The following is a 7,841-nucleotide window of genomic DNA, read 5'->3' as shown; positions in this document are numbered from 1 at the left end:
GATTGAGTGTGTACTTAATTAACTTTAGTTAGTCAAGCGTATTTGTATTTTTTAAGATTGTCATTAGTTTAGAAATGAAATCAATAATACAGGCTGAATTTAAAAAAATTTTCTATTGTAAAAAAAAGAGAGAGTATGTTAGGGCTTTGGGACATTCCTAGTCTTAGACTTTTTGGCTTTCATAGCATGGTGTGACTTTTTTTTTACATAGATACACATTAAAAGTAGCAAGTATAGCAGACCAAATTGATTATTTGGTCATAGATATTTATAGAAATTTAAAACACAAGACAAGAATGTGGATGCAATATGCAAGTGAATGAAAAGTAATACATATCCCACCATCTTCTTTAATTTTGAAAAAGACACATGCATGATGAATATTTAATAATTTAGAAGAGTTTGGTGGGGTGAAAGAGGAGGGGGCTACATGTTTCTATCAATACAATATGGAAATCTCTTCATATATAACTGTCAATATAAGAACAGCTCTTTGAACTCCTTAAAAGCTTAGGTGTGATCCATCATTATTGTCCTCAATTGAACTTTATTTGGACCACTAAAGGCATCTTTTCAGATGTTGCATTAACATTTAACATTTCCATTGAGAAGTAGAGAAAAAAAAAGAGACAAGGGGTAGGGAACATCTTTAAATTTTATCCTTGGTCCCTTTCTTTATTTTTTTTTCTAGATTAAGATGCAAACTAATAAACCTAAAGTCGAGATATATAGTCTGACTTCCCCCCATTATATATATTCTCTCAATTTTAATTTATGTGACAGTATAAGAAAGATATATTTTTAAAAATATAATGTGACAAAATTATATATATTTGCGTCAATAAAATTTAAATTTTAAAATTCAACTATTTATAAATATAAAAAGACATCGTTCTTTTTTAAAACAAGCTAAAAAAGTAGGGCAACTTTCACATATAGCAAACACAAAATTTATATTTGTATGCTATAGCAAAGTTTGCATAATTACGCTTTATAGCAAACATATATATGTATAATTCACTATACATATACAATTGAAGCAAATTGTATAAAACGAGAAAGAGAGAAATTATATACAATTTGAATTTGTATAAAACGAGAAAGAGAGAAAGACAAAAGAGACTTGGGCAGGGAAATATTTGTATTGTGTAATTATAAGTGTATATGACGATTATATACCATTTGATTTGTATAAAATTAGAAAGAGAGAAAGACAAAAGAGACTTGGCAGGGAATATACAATTGAATCGAATTGTATAAAACGAGAAAGAGAGAAATTATATACAATTTGAATTTGTATGAAATGAGAAAGAGAGAATGCAAAAGAAACTGGACAGGGGAGTATTTTCATTGTATGACTATAAGTGTATAGGACGATAATATATGTATTTGCATGTGTATATACAATTTTCTCTTGCTTTATACAAACATAAATGCAATTTATACATTTCGTTTCTGTTTGTATAAGCGAGAGAGGCGAGTGAGATTAGGGAGAGTGGCGAGCGAGATCTGGGAGAGGGGAGAGAGGAGAACAAAAATATATGTAATTATACAATTTCCTCTTGCTTTATACAAACACAAACACATTTTATACATTTGTGTTTGTATAAAAAGTGAGAGAGGCGAGCGAGACTGCCACAAAACGAGAGTGGCGAGCGAGATTCCACGAAGGAGAGATGCGAAAGTAGCTATAGTTTGCTATAGGGTACAATTAAATCAAAGTATATTTATAACATTTAATTTGAATTAATAGTTTGCTATTATATACAATTTTCCCAAAAAAGTATACTACATAAAGTAGGACAAAAGGGGTATAATTTTTTTAGGAAAAATTGTGTGTAATGGCAAACTATTAATTCAAATTAAATGCTATAATAATAGTTTGATTTAATTGTACCCCGCATCAAGCTGTTGCTATTTCGCCTTTCTCCTGCTGAATCTCGCTCGCCACACTCATTCTCGCTAGGAAGTCTCCCTCGCCTCTCGCTTTTATACAAACTCAAATGTATAAAATATGTTCGTGTTTGTATAATGTGAGAGAAATTTTATATATACATACATTTTTGATCCCTCTCCCCCCTCTCCCAGATCTCGATCACAACTCTCACTTTATACAAATACAAATGTATACATTGCGTTTGTGTTTGTATAAAGCGAGAGAAAATTGTATATACAAATACAAATGCATATATTTTCGTCCTATACACTTATGATTATACAAATACGATCTTTCCCTGCCAATTTTCTTTTGCCTTTCTCTCTTTCTCGCTTTATATAAACAAAAATTATACAATTGGTTCTTTTATTTATGTATACCGAAACAGATTATACAATAGCTGCTTTTGTATATGTATAGTTAAATATACATATTATTAGCCATAACAAACATAAAATTTGTTGTGGAGCACAATTATGTGCAAAATATATATAACTATAGCATACAAATATGATATTTCTGTTTGCTATATGTGAATGTTTCCAACTATGTTTTTTATTCAATGTGGCCAAAAAGGGCATAATATGAATTTTATTAAAAAAAAGGTTTTGGACAGAGGTCCAATAATACGTCAACAAAACAAAATAAAGAAGATAAAATCCAAAATTGGCCCAAATCAAAAAAAGGGAACAAATATCAGATCATATTTATTTCAAATAAAAGTATAGAAACCTCCATGAATACTGCTTCAAATTTCAGCAATAATGAGTCAAGTAAAAATTTGTTGCAGGGCTATTGAGAAACACAAACAGAAATTTCAGCAGTAATTAATCTATTAGAAGTATTTTTGTCCTTATTTAGTATCAAATATACACCCCAACAGTTTTCACCATATGAATATACTAAAATTAATTGAAATTCTTTCGATTAATAGCTACTTAGCCACTCTCCAAACTTAATTGAGCATTTAGACACAAGTCTTCAAAAATTTGAACTTTAGACACTAAATATGACATCACTCAATATTCTTTCAAAACATGTAAGACGCTACTCTCAAGTTTTTAATACTGCACTTTGGTCCCACTCATCCAACACATGTGGAATTGTTTTTTTTTTCATTTATTAAAAACAATTCCACTGAAGAAAGCTCTCCAAGAATAAATCAAAATGCCCCCGTTTTTACAGCTGATTTTTGGCTGATTTCGGTGGCTTTGCCAATGACACTATAGCTTTCACAAGTGAAATCATCATCATTTTAGGGATTTCTTCCATTTTATACCATTTTCATTCAAATAGATTTAAAGAAAAAAAATTTAGAAGTTTGATTTTTTTTCTAAAATCACTTCATAACTCGGTTTTAGATAAACTTAAGTGGTTTAGAAGAATTATAGATGCATGTTTTCCATTTCAGGAGCTTTGTATGAACCCGATCTTGTTCATTCGCGTTTTCTACATATTTCATACCAATCATCGACCATCAATTAGTAATATCATAATTCAATATCTATATTGTAGTCTATATATGACAATAGCTGAATTTGTTATTGTTGGTGGTGATTATATGAGAGTAAGGAAGAAGAATCCCAAAAGTTGGTATGAACATCTTTTAGTAAGACAATAATGCCCGTTGCGTTGCGTCGTAATGGTACATATGACACTATAATTGCAAACGTAATTGAGTTCAATAATTTAGCTTGAGAGCCAAGATTCTTGGTGATAAGCTATCAAATGAATGAGAGGGAAAAAATACATCCAAATTCATATAGTATGATAGGCATGTGAGCTTCTACATGGTGGATGTTGTTGTTGATGGCTCTAGACCTATATTGAGGATAAACGTCATTGCGAGGTCTCTCATTGAACCAATAATTCATTTAACAACAACGACTTGCTTGAAAATGAAAAAACTTGGGTGATCAACCAAAGGAGAGATTTTGTGATCATTCAAATGACAACTTGGGTGATAATTCAATGAATAAGTATGACCATTCAATGGATGTTCAAGAATAATAGGCATGTGAGCTTGTTCATGATGGATATTGCTACTGATGGCTCTAGGTCTATATTAAGGATAAATGTCATTGTGAGGTCTCACATTGAACCAACAAATTCATTTAACGACTACAACTCGATTGAAAATGAGAAATTGGGTGTGATTGACGTTTCAAACACACCTCATCCAATTCTAGGTGCAAACGATTGTTGGTTAGTATAAAATCCAACAAAGAGTTGAGTTGAATACCATAGAGAGAGATACGTGTTCAAATTCAACTAGAAAGTACAAACGCGGTCTAAAATAATAAGGAGAGGGATTCTCGGAATGTGATTGATTATAGATAGGGCTGGCAGGGCGACCGAGTCGGTCCGCCCCGGCCCGCGTCCGGTTCTAGAAATGGATCTCCGGATTTGGTCCCGTTGATTCTCGTGGGTTGGGGGTAATGGGGTTAGGGGACCGTTCATGGGCCGGTTCACCATTAGGTCCTGGTCGACCTGGTCCGGCTGAACAGGACAATTTCGCGGGATCCCCTTTTATTTATTTTATTTTATTTAAATTTTTTGAAATTGAGTCGTAGCCAATCGTTGGGGAAATGGCTAGTGAGCCCCCCAATGGATTTTTTTTAACTTTTTCACTTCCCCAACACCCCCTACCATCCCCTACTTTTAATACTTTAATTTAAATCCTCAAGTTATCATAAATACACTTTAACCCATTTTTAATATTATAAATACCCCTCTATCCCTTATTATTTCTTACAAAATCATCTATTCTTTCATCTATTTTCTATATCCTCTTAAGTCTCAATCTTAATTCTTAAGATTTAATTTTTATCCCATTTAAGTCTCATATTATTATAATACATATATTCTAATTCTAAATTTTCATATTTTATCATAATATATAGAAATCTCATATTTTCTATCAAGGGTTGGAGTTTCAAATTACAAGTTACAACTTACAACAAACTACAAGCTCCAAGAATCGGTTTAACCTCTTCTATTAACGCAGACGTTTGGTACATTCGTTTCATAATATTTATATTTTAAATTTTTTCTTTAGATTTCATATTATTATTATTATTCTTATATACACTTTATATATAATTAAATATGAGTTCTAGCAAAAAAGAAAATACCGATAAAGGAAAAGAGAAAGAACAAGGTGCCAATTTTAAAAGATTTAATTTTAGTAAAAAAAGTATTAAGGAAAAAGATAAGAGTAAATGTGGTGGTACTTCTTCTAAATCAATGTCTAGAGTTAGATTTAATACAAATGATTCTACTATGTTGATGATACTTCTTATGATATTGATTCAAATATTCAACTCAATCATGAAAGTTTAGAACGACGTAATGGTAATATTAATCTAATCTTGATGAAAATTCAGGTGAAGAAGTAAAAGTTGATTCGGGAGAAGAGGAATTAGAAGATACACCTACTAGTCCGATGACACAAGTTCCACATGAAACAACAAATTTAGCAGAGCAAAATTATGGATGTCCACCCCTTATACCTCCCACAAGGCAGAAGATGAAGCATCAACGCCCTAAAATTTGTATTGTATGACAATTTATGACTTCCGATAAGAAAAATAATGTTTCTATTTGTAATAAGTGTAAGCAACCTTTATACATAGACAAGGTTGGGATCAAGGTGGGACGGGGGGCTTAAATAAACATTTGTTATCTTGTGTGCCGATTCAATATAAAGAAGCCAAAACATTAACCCATAGAAAAAAAGAAATTCCAGTTAATGATTTTGATAGTAGTGTTAATGAACCGGTAGGGGCTTCTAATTTGGTTCAAGGAACATTAGATCCTTCTAACCACGATGGTCCACTAACACAACGTAAATATAATAAGGAAAGAGATCGTGAAAATTTAGCTAAAATGGTTTCTGTTTGTGGTTTGCCTTATAGTTTTGCTTCAAATTCGATTTTATTGAATGTATTCAATAAACTTATAAACTTATACTGTTAAATATGATGTTTTTGTATATCAAGGTAAACATTGTCAATATCTTCGTTGTTTGTTTAGCATATTAGATTGTAGAGTGTCTATAACTTCCGACATGGGTCGTAGTGTTAATGATCATGATTATTTAACTATTACAGCACCTTGAATTGATCATAATTGGAATTTTAAAAAAAATCTTAAGTTATAAAGAACGTGTAGAGAAAATAACTGGTGCATATTTAGATTCAAATATTTTGGGTGTTTTAGATTATTACATTCTTATAGATAAAGTAATGTCTATCGCATTAGATAATGCATCTAATAATACAAACACTACTAGTACGTTAAAAGTTAGATTATGTCCAATTGATGGTAAAGTTTTTCATGTTAGATGTGTTGCACATGTATTAAATTTAGTTGTACAAGATGATATTCATTATTTTATTGCTGTTGCATGAAAATTGAATATGCTGTTGTCTGGATTTTTATGCCAATAAAGCTGCTAGAATTAGGAAATTTAATGAGCGTTGTTTACTATGTGAATTGCCTCCAAGAACAATTTGAAGAGAAATTAAAACAAGGTGAAATTCTTTTTACGAATTGCTTTCAGTTGCTTGCCAATATAAAAGACCCATACAAATGGTGTTTAATGATCATAATGCTGACTCATTAGATAGAATTTGTGATGAAGTTTGGGAAGAAACTAATGAACTACTAGAATTTTTAAGACTTTTTTATGATGCTACAACCATATTTTTTTGAATTTATTATCCTACTCTTTCATCAATATTAATAAATATTTGTGCTCTTTCAATTCAATTTTCTAATAAAAAAATAAATAAATTTAGTGTTTCAATTGAAGTTCTGATTGAAAATTTTTTAAAATAATTTTTTTTCCTATTTCTCAGATTTATTTAACTGCTACTTTACTTTATACTGATTATAAATTACGAGGTATGCAGGCACTTGTTGACACTTTTTATGATACTTTAGAAATTTTACCGGAAGAAATTCCAACTTGTGAAACGTGTAAGTCTAGCATAAAAGTAGAAACAAAAATTTTATATGAAAAATATCGAACTATGAAAAATACTCAAGGAGAAGGTTGTCAAACTTCTAATCCTGACAGTAAAGCTTGAATTTAAACTTATATGCGAGGTTTTCTTAGTCTTAATTCTACTAACCGTGATAATTTTGAAGAATAGCTTAATGAATCTTTAGAAGCAGTGAAAAACAAAGATGGCAATGAAATTTATTAGGATGGTGGAGGAGGCGGAGCTTGTATTTCCAATTTTGAGCAAAATGGTTCGTGTTGTTCTAGTTATTCAAGCTTCATTAGTTGCATCAGAGGCTTCTTATAGAGTGACAAGGTTTGAAATTGGCGATCATAGACAATCATTGGCGGAAGAAAGTTTGAAAACCTCAGTTTTATTTAGAGACTAGGTCAATGCCGAGAGGAGAAAAAGTTTAATTCCAAACAAGAAGCTTGGGTTAAAAGCGGTAACTGAATCTAGTGATGATGAACTTGACTCATAAGAGTGTCTAGAAAGTTTACCAACACCGGATGATTTCATTATCGATATGTTGTGACAATTAGAATTGAATTTTAAAGGAGAACACAGATATTAGATTACATCCGAGAACTAATTGAAACAGAACCCTTCCTAGAAGGTGATTGCGTAAATTAGTTATTCATCTAATATATGTAACAAATATTAATAAGTTTTACATATGAGAACTTATTGAAACAGAACCCTTCTTAAAAGGTGGATGCGTAGATTAGTTACTCCACTAATATTTGTAAATTGTAACTTCTAATTTCTAAGTTGCATTTGAAGGCTTTATTCAAGTCTTTTTTATACAATTATTGTCGTGCATTCTAATTTTAATATATATATATATATATATATGTGTGTGTGTGTGTGTGTGTGTGTGTGTGTATATATATATA

The 7,841-nt window shown here is 30.8% G+C and overlaps 1 long non-coding RNA gene across 1 annotated transcript; it reads left to right on the top strand.

Annotated features, from left to right (window-relative positions):
* The first annotated feature begins 4,707 nt into the window (after nucleotides 1-4,707).
* Nucleotides 4,708-5,942, top strand: LOC114076569. The gene is made up of 2 exons (XR_003577573.1): nucleotides 4,708-4,950; nucleotides 5,323-5,942. It is a non-coding gene; the product is annotated as an uncharacterized LOC114076569 (long non-coding RNA).
* Nucleotides 5,943-7,841: the final 1,899 nt, after the last annotated feature.

This window comes from Solanum pennellii, chromosome 3, assembly GCF_001406875.1.
Source record: "Solanum pennellii chromosome 3, SPENNV200".
In the NCBI taxonomy this organism is placed as follows: Eukaryota; Viridiplantae; Streptophyta; class Magnoliopsida; order Solanales; family Solanaceae; genus Solanum; species Solanum pennellii.
Note: the sequence above shows the minus strand (reverse complement) of the source record. Positions and strands in the feature narration are given on the sequence as shown.